The sequence below is a fragment of the Myxocyprinus asiaticus genome, chromosome 34, assembly GCF_019703515.2.
Source record: "Myxocyprinus asiaticus isolate MX2 ecotype Aquarium Trade chromosome 34, UBuf_Myxa_2, whole genome shotgun sequence".
Lineage (NCBI taxonomy): Eukaryota > Metazoa > Chordata > Actinopteri > Cypriniformes > Catostomidae > Myxocyprinus > Myxocyprinus asiaticus.
In genome coordinates this window covers 11,004,941-11,020,300 of record NC_059377.1, presented here as the reverse complement: position 1 = coordinate 11,020,300, position 15,360 = coordinate 11,004,941, and the positions used below count along the sequence as shown (strand labels likewise).

Sequence of the window (15,360 nt, the reverse complement as noted above, 5' to 3'; positions counted from 1 at the left end):
TCTGGGTCATATTTTCTTTCATCTTGTTTTGTTCATTGTTTGAGAATAAGGGCATGTCATGCAACCTGTCCATGTTGGCATCTGCCTAATTTGGCCAGCTCGTACCAAGTGTCAGATTAATTTGGGTGAAAAATACCGAAGTCTGTTGGACGCTTAGCCTTTGACATCAACAGCAAAATATATGTATGCATTTTCTCCTCCTCTTTAAAAGTTTATAAACTTATTTTGCCATCCTAACTATGTATGTTTTAGCATTTAACATTGTTTCTCAATTTTTGCTATAACATCATCAGTGAATTTTTCATGTAACTGCGTACACGTATATAAAACGTTGCAGGATACTAGAATTCCTTCCTTACAGCAGGCTGCCCATTTTGGAAGAAGGAAGTGTAAATTTCCTCCTGTACAAGGGCAGAGTGACTCTCATTACCTACAAGCGGCTGGTTTTTACCTTCTTAAAGGAATAACTGTTACTGTTAATGCCAATCCAGGAACATCCAGTTCTCTGAAATCACACTGTATGACTGGGAAATCTTCAATCGGAACCAGCCTTGTTCATGCTTACGTTATTTGCTGTGCTGGCATAGAATCATATTGCAGGGGTACTGTGTGTCTTGTGAAGTTTGATCGCTCCTTCAAAACATCTCCAATTCTCATCCTAAGAGTGGATGCATAAGGACATCTGCATCTTTGCTCCTTAAATGTACTATGCTGCATTTTCAAGTGAAGTTCATGCATTGAATTTGTTCTTTAGATTTGTCATGGAACGTTTTATATGGGTATGGCTTCAGAGCTCTCAAAAGGAGACACAATTTTTTAGTCAGCCTTAATGAAATTAAGGAATGGTGTCTTATTAAATTGATGCTGGATTAAAGCTTAATCAGTGTATACAGATTGTGCTTTGCATACAGCTGAGCCCTCTGGTAGACATTACAGAGATTAGGGAGATGTAGGGAATTGCAAGTTTCTTAGCATGGCGTGCTGCCATCATGTGGATGCGTAGTGCAAAGAACTGGATTTATATGACACATTGAGGAACTTGGTTAGATAATGCCTTGTGTACTGTAGTAGTTTCAATTTTACAACCTTTTTTTTTTAAATAGGTTACTACACTCTAACCGTACACAGCGTACTGATGACCTTAGAAAAATGGGAAATATTACATAGAACGGCTGTATTTACATGGGCAATGAGAGAATCGTGATGGATATTTTGGAAGCCAATTTATAATAAATATATATATACACAAATAGCTGTCATGCACAATGCATTCAAATGTACTGGCACCTGCAGTAATGTTCATATACAGTGCTCTGTGAGAGATAGAAAGAGACACTGCTCTCCAGATGTACTACAGAGTACCCAAAGGTATTTGGCCACCTAAGCCACAATAAAAAATGTATGAATGCCATTGCATTAGGTAACAAAATATCAAGAAAGCATTTCAGTTCATATTACATTGTTCATAATAAAACAGTCTGTTCAAAATTAAGACAAAAAGTATCTGGCCACTTTCTGGTTGTTGAACATTATTTGAACATGTTCATAGTTAATGTGATGAACTAATCCATTGGTTACTCTGCTAGGACACTTGTGTGAACTTGAGGAGAACTGACTTCATACAGCATCCACTAAAATCACCTTGAGAACAGACTGTTGAAAGTAATTTGAAAAACTCAAGTTAGTTCAGAGAAAATGCATCATTTGTTTGTAGATGCCACTAGTTTTGATATTTTGTTATCTAATGCAATGAAATTAAAACATGTTAACTGTCCAAAACAATAAGTGGAAAAATATTTTTTTTTTACTTTTTATTTTTATTAAGTGGCAATATTTGCCCCTCAATTTGATTTTCTGGGGCTTTTTTTTTTTTTTTACCTTTGTAAGGGCTTGAAAACAAACGATCTCTTCAGTTAAAATCAACAACACATATTATGCCATATACTGCACAGTATGTATAACTATGACTATAATAGAATATTAAGAACTATATCTGATGTTACAAATTAAAAACAGAAGAATTCATCACAAGGGCATTTTTTGCCTCTGCATTTTGAATTTCTGGGACTTCGTTGTCATTTTTGGTGGCATTTTTACACTGAACTCCCCTTCATTTCTGACTCTGATCCAAATAGCCTACTTTTTGGGGCCACACTACACATAACATAGAAATTCTAGAAAAAACTGAATAGGGTACTTCACGGGGCTAAAGGCCCCATGTAGTAAAAAGGCTCCTTTGATTTTATTTTCTCCCAAAACAATAAATAGCAACAAAAACTACCACAGAACTTTCCTAAACACTGTAATTTTTTTTTTTACATTGATTTTGGGTTAATTTGATCTAATTGTTTTTTGTTTTTTAAATGTTGCTAAAATTTATGTAGCTAATGAAAATGACTAAAATGAACACATTTATTTTGAGACAAAATGCTTATTTATCATTTTCAGTTTTGTTCAAGGTCAATAAATCAAAAGTTTTTTAATAACTGTCCAACAAGTGAAAGGTGGTATTTGGGGTAAAATGCCACCCTGTTGCAGGGGCTAAAGGCCTCTATAAAAAACATTATTTTTTTTAAGAGGGATGAAAAGACTTGTTCTAAAAAATGATCAAGGTGGGCTCACATTGACTGGTCCAATCACAATGGAGATTAACTTGTTTATAGAACACTTGAGATGCTATAAAATGCCAAATGTGATTGCAATTAACAGGAGATCGTGCACACTTTTCTGAAGTAGTTATTTTGAGTAAGTATTACCTTAATTTACTACTCAAAAAAAGCATCTTGCTGTCTCAAAATTATTTGCATTAGTTGAAAGTTTGCCCTTAAAAATTCAGCCCCCATGTCCGGACCCTCTCCATGTAGAATAAAACAGCTTTTATAAGGTTACTGATATGACTGGAGTTTTCATTTTAATGTGAGTGCTCATGATTTCCTACATATATTGCAAAATTACAATTCATGTCTTTAGGAGTTAAACTTTTTTAATGAGGAAAAAAATTACTGAGTGCACCTTTAAGGTGTGTCTTTAGCCCCATTGTACCCTACTATAGGTTAAATGTACTGCAAACTCAGATTGACAGTCTGTTGTGAAGTCTAATGGTTTCATGAAGGAGAAAATATTGATATAGACGAGATGTTCTCAGTAAATGAACTATGTTCATAGTCTTGATTAAACTTAAGTGATTCAAATGTGTTTGCTTTCTCTGCTCCCAAATTATAAGAGAGCTCATGCAGGTCTTATATAGTAAGTTCCTCTCTTACCTCCCATTCTATCATGAAGTGCTTGACTTCTTCATGTGATGCAGTCTTGTGTCTTCTGAATTCATCTTTCACATACTGATCACCCAGAGCTAGCAGTTCTATGAGCATGAACCGGTGCAATAGCAGGATTCTCTTATACAGAGACCGAAACTTTGACATGTGGGCTAGAGTTGCCATAACTTAACTTGACTGTCTTTACCTGACAATATACTATAGGTATGCTACAGTGACAGTGACTCCTGTTTGCACACAAGAAAACAGGAAAATATGCAAAAATAAAACAAGCCTAGAACGCAAACGAGTCCTAAGATACCACAATCTTAGCACATTGACGACCCCATTGGATATTATATATTACAAAATGTCACAAGAAGATACTACTGTTTTTATTATTTAACCTTACATGTCCTTGTTTATGTGCAGACTTCTTCACGGCAGCGTTTTGAGTGTGTTTTGAGTAGCTGCTTCCCTCTGGTGGCGAATAAAAAGTATTAAATGCAAAATCAAAATCAAAAGAATACGGCTGCCATTCAAATTCGAAATGAAAAGGATGAGGCTGCCAATCAAAATTACATGCAATTTAAAAAGAAAAGACAGCAAATCAAATTAGAATGCAAGATCTAAAGAAAATGGCTTCCATTTCAAATGCGCTACGTACACGATGCGATTTTCGGCTGTCGTGCGAGCTCCCAACCGATTTTATCCAGTCGGGAGAGACGCATGTTTCACGAACGCCAGTGAAGTTTCCTCAATCGACCACCAGAGGTTTCACTCACCGGAATATTAACATTGAACTACATTTCCCAAATGCCCACATGCCTGGACTGATTACTCCACACCTGCCTCATATCACTCAGACTATTTAAGGCCGGTGTGTGTGTTCGTTCATTGCGAAGTCTTGTTTTCCCTGACTACATTTCTGAGCATTATTATTTACTGTGTTGTAAATAATCAGCCCGTGTTTGACTCTGCTTTGGATTATCCTTTACAATTCTCTGCTGCCTGCCTATCATTGAGTTTTGCCTGGACTATCACTATTGCTGTTTTGCTGCCTGCCCCGATTCTCTGCCTGTTTGACTATGTTTACAGCCCTGTCTCTGATATTGTTGGTTGCCCTGGTTATCCTACCCAAGCCTGTTTGTATGTTGAACTTGTGTTCTAATAAACCGCACATGGATCCCACTCAGCCTGAGTCTGTGTTACAGTGTGGAAATCGTTGGTGCTCGTGTAGGCGCGGCTCACATCATGTGAGAGGAATTATGAGCGGAGCCAAACGGCTTACAAGCAGCATACGACCTCCCGATAATTTTTATAAAGCCGGGTGTACATGGTGCAAGTTCTGACACTCGGGAGGTCATGAGCCCCTGCACACGTTACGAGTCTTTTTATCTGAAAATCATACAGGTGCAGTGGTAACCTGGCAAATTCCGAAGCAATCGCACAAATTTTTGCGCTAATTTTCATTATAAGACAGAAAGCCAGAGAAGGACATTGCTTTCATTCCTTGTAGCTTGCGATTTAGAAATAAAAAAGAAGACTTGCATGGCCAGGGTCTGCATTATCTGAAAATTCATCTACCGATTTAAAATATATATGTGTGTGTGTGTGTGTGTGTGTGTGTGTGTGTGTGTGTGTGTGTGTATGGGACTAAAAAGTGGACCTGGACTTTCTGGCCCAGAGTGGCCCACCAAACCCGGCCCACACCACAACACACCGGCTCATCGATTTCATTTTCTGGTTCAATTTAAAATTTCGATTGACTGCTAGTCATGACAACGGGCCCCACCAGTGCAAAAGTTGTCATAACTTTAAAACATATAAAACCACTGTAAGTGTGATGAGTGGATTTTTTAGAGAAAGCACTAAAAATAAGCACTTTATAGTTCCGACAAATAACATGTCAGAAAACATTTTTCCCAACATACAGATGTTAGGTTAAAATGTACATGAATATACAAGGGAAAGTGTGTATTTTAGGTGCTGTGACAAGTCAGCATTTCTTCAAAGTTTTTAAAAGATCTTAGTCACCTTTCAAATTTTTTTCTGGAAGTGCAAATAAAGTATTGTCTTAGTTGATATGAGGTTGTGGAAACAACAAGTATAATAATAATATATTATACATGTATAGCTATACAAGATCATAAAATGTTATTTAAAATAGTTAGATGAAGAAAGTGTCACACAGCAGGACACTAATGACAATGCTTAATTTGTCATGTCAGTTACTCACATAAATATGTGTAAATGTTTATTTTAAAAAGAATCAATGAAAACAGATTTGGCCAGAATATGTACATATATAAATATAAACAAATATAAATACATGTAAAACAAAATAAACATACCTCTTAGAGTGTAGAACTTTGCAGATATTTTGCAGATTAATTGCTCATATTTTCCCTCTATGTAAGTTTGTTGTGTCTTTATATCTGCAGTGTTTTAATTCCTTCCCCAGATTATTCTTCAGAAAAACTGAAAAGCCCAATGCTTTGACAAGTGCTGTTTCTGCAATCCTTGAAACAAAGTAAGCCTCAAAGACTCAAACAGCCACAAAGTAATATTGTTCATGACTTATTTTCTGCATTTTTATCAGGCATGAGCATTATTCAGCAAGCCGCACTTCAGCTCCCTGCAGTGTGAATAAATTATTCAAATGCCTATATACTGCTCACAGCTTTACTGTTTGCAGATTTTGTTTACACTGCTGTTATTGTATTTGTTGTAACTTGCAGTTATTTGTCATTTTGTGATTATTCAGAGCTCATCTTATACTTAATATGTTGTCTTTGTTGTCACCATTACTGTGATTTGTATGTCAAATAATGAGGTCCACGTGGGGTTCAGTGTTAATGTACATTTATGGTAGTGATGGGAAGATTGGATCACTTTACTGACTTGAATATTTGAGTCTCGTTCAGCAAAATGAACGAATCTTTATTCAAGTCATTTAGTTCATTTGAGCAGAACTCAATTTAAATGTTACGTTTTCAATAGCCAAATTCCTCCCAACACGTCTACTTACGAGAACTTTGATTATAGTCCCAATATGGAAAAATTGATAATGCATTTAAGGACAAATTATGAGAAACAGAAATGATTAGTTCACCTCTGGAATCTTCTTGTCCGAGTCGTTCGTTCTTTTGTCACGTGACAAAAGAACGAACGACTCGGACAAGAACATTCCAGAGGTGAACTAATCATTTCTGTTTCCTGTGTGAGTAATGCATAGCATATACGGCTGTCACATGACAAAAGAACAAACGACTCGGACCAGAAGACTTGAGAAGTGAGCTAATCATTTCTGTTTCCTGTGTGAGCAATGCATAGCATATATGGCTGTCACGTGACAAAAGAACGAACGACTCGGACCAAAAGAGTTGAAAGGTGAGCTAATAATTTCTGTTTCCTGTACCTGTATGCGGTTTTCACGTAACAAATGAACGGAGGTTGCACAATGAACATGAGCGGCCAACACAAAATGAACGAATCACTCTCTGAGACTACTCGTTCTTCTGAGTCACATAAAAGATGAACGAATCGTTCATGAACGACCCATCACTAATATACAGAAATGCATTACGATGTGCAAGTAATTTCAAAATAAAAGTCTTCCCAATTTTTCATAATGGAAGCCATTGAATTGGCTTTTTCTTACAGAGTTTTTGGAATATTCATTCTGTTATGGAGTCCACGCAGTCATGTTGAAGCCCAGGGCCCAGGGCGAAATGTGTGATTTCATGATGCATACATAAATCATAACGAAAGTGTGTTGCTGGCAGTTACTGCATGACAATAAAGTGCACAAAATATACAAGATTAAAAAGAAAGTGAGGAAAATTTGCGCACCGTTTCTGACGGTTATACTTGGATTTAATCTAAGCGCGAACATGACGTTTAGTGCAGAATTCTGAGTTAATATAGTGGAGAATATGCTACCTGTATTATTTAGCTTTAGATGTAGGCTACGTCCTTCTCATCTGTATCACACTGTCACTGCTTGCATGTTAATAGCAGACATGCTGAAGAAGTCTTATCAATGTAAATGCGCTTTAAAGCCGCACACAGCAAAGTTTAAAAATCTTGTTTTAGCACAGCAGTTGATTGACATGTAGAACTTTAATCCTAGAAATCCTTGGTTTCACTAGACACAGTCTTGGCTAGTTGAAAAATATCTATCACATATCCACTACCGTGTGCATATACAATTATAACAGATGCTATATCCCCCTAAATGAAGCCCTAGAACTGAAATGAATGCAAGTATGACAAATAAAAATAGACCATGACGGACATTTTAAAACTCTGCCCAAAAAGTGCTGTTTGTGTGGTTGAAACACTTTGTTTTCCACAGATTATTGGAGATTAGGGCTTCTTCAAATTTTCACCACATCGTTGCATCAGGAAAAACACAGGATTTTACATAAATGATGAGAATTCACAGGTCACCGTCATTGTTATCGCTTCTGCTCTATCAGACACAATCCAACCGCAGCAGATGTTAGTGGATATTAACTTTATCAAAGAAATCACGCAAACTCTGATCGCAAACACCTGTTTTTAATTTCCTTTGGCAGATATGAGGTCAAATATTATTTAACGATGATCTTATATGACCAGATATAACGGGAGGAACAGATACCGTCTCCACCACCGCAGAACATGGACTACTGTTTGTGAAAGGATAAGTGAATAAAAATAATGTAATACAGCGAAAATGAAGTCTTTGCATTTATTTTGAATGCAGTAAATAATATTGTTCAATCGAAAACAGCTGTTATTAAATTTTGATATGGAATATGACCATATTGAAGTAAAATATTATTATTTACTGTATGTGGGTTAATAAATTAAGCAGAAAAGACACATATTGCATGTCTAGTGGTAGTTTTATATATCACATTTCTTAGGCTTTATAAATTTGTTAAACATGTGAGGATGTGTATTCATCAACCTGTTACATGTCCGACATAATCATACAGGTGCATTGAACCAAGTTTAAACTTGTTTTGCTGATATTTCAGAAAAACCCACATACTTTCTTCACTGTAAACCATAGATATTCCTTTATAATAACTTTTATTAATATTAATAGACATTATTAAATTTTATAAATCTTAAAAGATTAAAACTGCAGCGCTGCCTGTTTTCATCATTGAAATCTGCTGCTCAAAAGAACACGGAAGCGCGGTTTCCTGCGGTGTGACGTCAGAGTAATTTAATCTATATTAAAGGGATAGTTCACCCAAAAATTTTAATTCTCTCATCATTTACTCACACACATGCCATCACAGATGTGTATGACTTTCTGTCTTCTGCAGAACACAAATGAAGATTTTTAGAAGAATATTTAATCTCTGTAGGTCTATACAATACAAGTGAATGGTGACCAGAACTCAAAATGTCCAAAAAAGGACATAAAAGGCAGCATAAATGTAATCCATAAGACTCCAATGGTTAAATCTATGATTTCTGAAGTGATATGATAGGTATGGGTAAGAAACAGATCAGTATTTTAGTCCCTTTTTTTACTATAAATCCAGCCCTGACCAGTAGGTGGTGATATGCATGAAGAATGCAAATTGCCAAAAAAAAAAAAAAAACAAAAAAAAAAGAAGAAGAAGAAGAAGAAGAATGTGGAAGTGAAAGTGGTTTTATGGTTAAAAAGGACATAAATATTGATTTGTTTTCCACAACAACTATCATATCGCTTCTGAAGACATGGATTAAACCACTGGAGTCTTATGGATTACTTTTATGATGCCATTATGTGCTTATAGAGGTTAAAAGTTATGGTCACCATTCACTTGCATTGTATGAACCTACAGAGCTGAAATATTCTTCTAAAAATATTTGACTGTGTTCTGCAGAAGAAAGAAAGTCATACACATCTGGGATGGACCTTTAATACACTGTGTAGTGGGTGTCCTCAAAACTGATTTTTAACAAGTTTGAGCAGGTTTCTGCAAACATTTTTATTTAATTCCATGCATAATGTCACCTTGTAATATAACATATGCAACTATAATACTGTAACAATCACTGTTTATGAATGTGAGCAGTAGTGAGATTTATTCTTGACCGTACAACAGGTAACAAGCTACACGAAGCTAACGAACAATTCTCTCTCACACACCCTCCGTGCTGTGTGTGCGTGCACACACACCGAATCTCCCAGAAGGGCAGCTTTCCCATTATGTTTCTAACATGAAGGCACAATCAAACTTAGCACATTTATATCATCAGTGCATTCAAAACATTAGAATACTCACAAATAATCTTAAAACACGCTACAATATCAATCAAATGTATGACAGTTTTGCAACTAGGTCCCGTTGCAAACAGAAGAGCATTTCCCAATTTTAAGGGCAAAAGCCCAAACTACACAGCACACAAGAACATAACTGAATACATTTTTGCAGCAAGAGTATAGCCTATCAGTGTAATGTTAAATGGTACTGACAACTGTTAATATTAAACTGCTTGGCGGCATAAGATGCGCGGATAGGTGTTCCATTAGTTTCAAACACCATGATGCTTGGCATTGAGAAATATTTATAAATAATTATAACAGTATTCAGTGTTGTAAATTATTTCTCAAAACTTCCTCAAGCATGCAGTTTTTAGGAAAACATATTCAAAAATAAAAAAGACCATTATCTCGACACCAGCTACAGCACCCCTACTTCCCATAGCCTTGATTCCCAGTTATATGGTCGTGAATAACATGGGGAAAACACAGTATTAACACTACCGTTTTCTGCAAATATGTAAAAGCTTCATAAACACTCAGTTTTCATTGATCGTGTGAGTTGTAACACCTTCTGCTGATTGGTCAACTTCAGGTAGATCACCAAATCATCTCGTTCAACCGCACACACCTCACGAATTCAAGCCGACAGCACCGGAATTTTTTAGACAATTAAAAGCTAAGAACTTCTATCACCCACAGTCATTTTAGTAGACTTGTTACTAGCAAAGTTTTATCACAAGGTTAAATGTTTAATAAGGTAATGTTTACAAATCACTTACATCGTGACAATTGAATATTTCATTGTTTTTTAGTTTCAGTTTGGGGAAATTCTGTATAGAAGAATAGGAATGGTTTGTATGAAATATATACAGCAAAACATATAATATTATATAATTCTCAATGCAAAAGTGTCCCATTTTACCGTGTTTAACCATAATATAGCTTATAAAACATAAACAAAGCTAATAAAAATGCAAAAAGAGAAAAGAATGGAAAGATTACAGGATTTACATTTGATAAACACATTTGGACAATTGTGCAATCTGGATATTGCACAACCTATAAAGGCAGGTGTTTTTCAGTTTAAAGGTGGTATTAAAGGCAGGACTTTTAGTCATTAAGCAGATATTGCCCTAAACCTTTTTCAAGCATATTTATATTAGACATGAGAAAATGTAAGGCCCTCGTTTCATTTTTAAGTGGCATAGCAGTGAGTGTCATTCTCTCAGTAACTTTTTCTAGTATCCAAAGGAACCGGACTCCTTCATTTACTGTGACTCTCAATATATCTGTTGTACAACATACAGGTAAGCCAAAGTCCATTTCTCTACTCTTACGTTTCTCCTTTGTTTAACAAGCACAGTAAAAATAAGACATGGAAAAGGGTCATGATGATCAGTTAACCCATATGTAAACCTACTCCTTTCTAACTTGTGTTGATTTAGAATCTTAGAATTTTTACATGCTTTGATATGTTACTTAAAACTGATTCCTCAAACATACACAGTGTCTAAAGTTGAAGGTCATTAAAATATTAAATATAAGCTAAATGTTATTTCAATATTAAATATGGAAAGCTTTAATTTTTTTTTCTTCACTTGAAGACATTGGCTTTGTTTAATACAACATTAGGCCTGTACACTGAATATTGGCTACTACTTTTTAGTGTCTGAAACAATAAGCAGTATGCAAATGGTGAACATTTCAAACACCAGCAGTGGTGTAACTGCAGGCAGGGCAGGGTGGGTTGAAAGGGGGGCCAGTGACGGCTGACTACAAGGCCCATAAGATCCAAGAACGCCCTGGTGTTCAATTGGGATTTTTGAGGAGGGGAAACTTCGTTTCAGCACTTCTAATGCTTTGTAATCGAACCCTGTTGACCTTGTGATGTTAATATGAAGATAAATTGATTAATCTATACTCTGATGTTCCTAAAGTTGAAAACAGAAGTGTTGCGCTGGAGCTGAGGCAGAAGGTTAGAGTGTTATGCTGGGTAATGACACTGCCCCTACACCTGCAGTCTAGAACTCAACATGTTCGTGCAACATAGGCCAAACGCTGCAACAAAGTTCTCTTCATGAGCTCAAAGAAGACAGACTTCCCCATGGTAGGGCTCAATGTTTTGGAAGGACAGAGTCAACTTTACTGGAAGACAACACAGGCCTTTCAGCATATTCATCTAGACGATGCTGACTGGTTCCTCAAAGCAGACAGTGACACATTGGTTGTTCTTGAAAATTTGCCCTATGGTCTGTCACTGCACAACACAGAGGAGCCGCTGTATTTTGGACAGAGGTTCAAGTCATTTGTAGAGCAGGGATACGTGAGTGGAGGGGCTGGGTATGTTCTCAGTAAGGAAGCTTTGAGGAGATTCGTGAAGGGTTTTGCTGATGGACTTTGCAAACACATGACTGAAACTGAAGGACTGTTAGGACTGGCAATTCCAGGGATGTTACAGAGAGACAAACCTTTCACCCGTACCCTCTGGACCATTACCTGCTCAGACTGCCAACCAGACCATGACCTTGGTACCTCATCTATGATCATTATAAACATGTTGAGGTAAGAATGACACGTTTCAAGTGCACTACATAGCTGCTGTGTTGGGTGAGCCATTAGTGATACCTCGGCAACCACTTTGAAATGAGAACAATACTAAGAAATCTGACCATGTTTATAAAGAAACAGATTCCTAAATGGTTGCGCTTATCGAGAAAAAATATCCTAGGCCAGGGGTCTTCAACTTTTTCCAGACCAAGGACCCCTTGGTTGACAGATACAAGGTACAGGAACCCACATATTACGTATTACATAAAACTGAGTGTTGCATTTAAATCTGGTCTATAATAACTTGCATATTGTACCATATTAATGTACATTTTAGTACATTGTTATTACATTTACATTGGAAATCAATCAAAATAATTCATTCATAAAATCATCATTATTAATGTACAAAGTCATATACCTGTACATTACTTTTTATTTTTACTTATTATATTGTAACAGGGAAGGGAAAATGAAACATTTAGCAGAACTTAATTTATTTCACAATAATTCGTTTGAGATCAATCAATAATTGGCTTACCCCCTGCAGTTCTGAACAGACCCCATACAGGTCATGGACCACCTGTTGAAGTCCCCTGTCCTTGGCAATAATTATTTATAAAATATGACAGATTGATATTTTATTTCAATATTAACATTTCTAAAAATTATTAGAGTATTGAGAATTCCTGAGAGAGCTTTCCTAAATAAAAAAAATATATATATTTCTTTTACCTTTTCCACATCGCCTTGCTGGCAAATCAATCAATCAATCAATCTGCGGTGCGTTTCCTGTACAACGACATAACTCGCTGCTTAACCACCATAGTACGATGCATCATTGGAGAAATTAACAAGCTAGTCACGACTGTTTCCCGAAACCATAGTAACTATGTCGCACATCCATTTTTCGAATCACGTTGATAAACAACATAGAGTTGTTAATGATGTTACGCAGGGGGTGGAGAAATAACTTCTGTGGATATCAAATTAGAATAGCTCATTTACACGTACACCAGAAATCCGTTTAATGCAAGAAAGCTACTGAAGACAGGAAAGCTGCATGCACTGTTGACACATACGCTGCAATAGATGGGGTTCCCCCGACGCACTTGAGCACATTTGCACATACACGCTCTTCAAAAACATATAAATGCCACTTATGCATTAACAAACACATAAAAGCCATGTTCTCCAACATAAACCATGTCTGTTAAACGCTTTCTCTTAAAAATTTAATCCCTTAAACAGCTGCATACGTGTTCACATGACATTTCAGAAAGTTGCTTTCTGCAAAACCCTTTTCTTAAATGCATGTTAACATGGTCAAAGTGTTGATAGAATGAAAGATATACAGTATATCTGTGGCGATTTCTCAGGGCCAGCAAAGCCTTCTCTGCTGGTTTAACATGCCTAATAAATAAATATTTTTTCATCCTTTCATTCTCATTGACCTTTTTGCCTATGTATTTTCAATCGCTTTCCACTCCTAATTAATCTACAAACAAATAGCAAAAAACAAAAAAATGTATCCAATTAGAACTTATTCCTCGATGCTTACAAGCAATGTGTGACAACTGTTTCACAAATCGCATGCCCGAAGCCATGCTCCTTAGCCGAAGCAGCGCGTGAGTCTGAGCTCCACCCTGTCAGGCCTTCAGAATTTCCACAGAATCCCTCAACTGTGTAAGTGAATAGGCAGCTAAAGTCAGACTGTCAGATTCGTCATCAATCAGATTGATTTATTTGTTCTTGTGGGTGTGGTCTTTAGGATATGTCCCAGTCCAGGCCTTGAGTGACACAATCACACTTTAAGTGATGTATGTAATTTGAAAGCGAAGAGCGCGAGATCTTGGTGACGAGTTGGCTGTCATCAATGCTGGTATTGCCGTTGAGAAAGAGATCCTTATGGATTTAAAAACATAAGATGTTCTGCATGATTGTGTGATTGATTAATTAAACATGAATGGAGGACTGGTTTTCACTTCAAGCTAATTTTTAAGTACTTTTTGCATTGTTATAGCAACATCAGGAGTTTTCCAAGTGTAAATTAGGCTGCTTGAGAATTCAGTGTCAGATCAAGTTTTGAAAAGTAACCATGTACCCTGACAAAACAAAATTTATTGCAAGCAAAATTTAAATTGCAAATATTAATAGAGAGCTTTTTCTTGGTATTAGACCTCCTTGGTTCTGGCTTTCGTGCGTGGACGTGTTTTTAAAATGTCAATTGGTATTATTAGTTGACTGCCACGTAATGTATGATAGGCATACGGTGTCATTCATTGTGAAACTATGTTTTCTTAATGGCATGAATTGCACTGAAGGCCTAGACTTAAAATGCATGGGCCGCGGCTCCAGTATATGGAACAAAAGGTATAGAAGCCTCATTAAAGTCAAATGATGTACACACAGAAAACTAATAAGAAACTATACTTCTAACCACAGGTAAAGAGCTGTAGTTGGAATTTCGGTTTTGGAAAACACCAAATCGTTGAAGTATGTAGGTAACGATGGAACTTGCGACCATAGTTGGCTAACGATGCTTTTGTGAAATGCATCCCAGTCTAGCAAAGATATAGCCAAATGACAGATTCAACTTCAACATTAACCCTATAAAGCCTATCGTATTTTATTTGATGCATGGTTTTCTAAAGCCTCTACATCATCAACATGGACAACACTTAGATTAAAAACCTCTAGTATGCAATATACTACTACATGCCTCCTGGTATGGTATCCATGCTCTTCTTGAAGTAGAAGACCTTGTAATAATCATTTCCAAAATGGCCACCTTTGTATTGTGATGCACATGTGTTTTTGCTGTGAAGTCTTTGCAGATTTTGAAAAAGTAACAGTATTGTTACTAACATTTCAAAATGAGTATTTACTGAACTGAAGCCACTTGTGCTTAATATTTTGTAAATGTAAATATTTTTTACATGTTAATCGCCAAAAACAAAAGAAGAATGTGAAAGTGGAGATTTATAGTAATAAAGTACTTAAATATTGATCTGTTTCTCACCCAGACCTATCATATCACTTCTGATGATAAGGATTAAACCACTGGATTTTTATGGATTACTTTTATGCTGACTTTATATGATTTTTGGACCTTCAAAGGCCTTATCACCATTCACTTGCATTGTATGGACCTACAGAGCTGAAATATTCTTCTAAAAATATTTGTTTGTGTTCAGCAGAAGAAAGAAAGTCATACACATCTGGGATGGCATGAGGATGAGTAAATGATGAGAGAATTTTTATTTTTGGGAAAACTATCCCTTTAAACAATGTGTGCCT

General features: G+C 36.3%; 1 pseudogene; it reads left to right on the top strand.

Moving 5' to 3' along the window:
• The first annotated feature begins 10,678 nt into the window (after positions 1-10,678).
• On the top strand, positions 10,679-12,108 carry LOC127424788 (glycoprotein-N-acetylgalactosamine 3-beta-galactosyltransferase 1-like; annotated as a pseudogene).
• Positions 12,109-15,360: the final 3,252 nt, after the last annotated feature.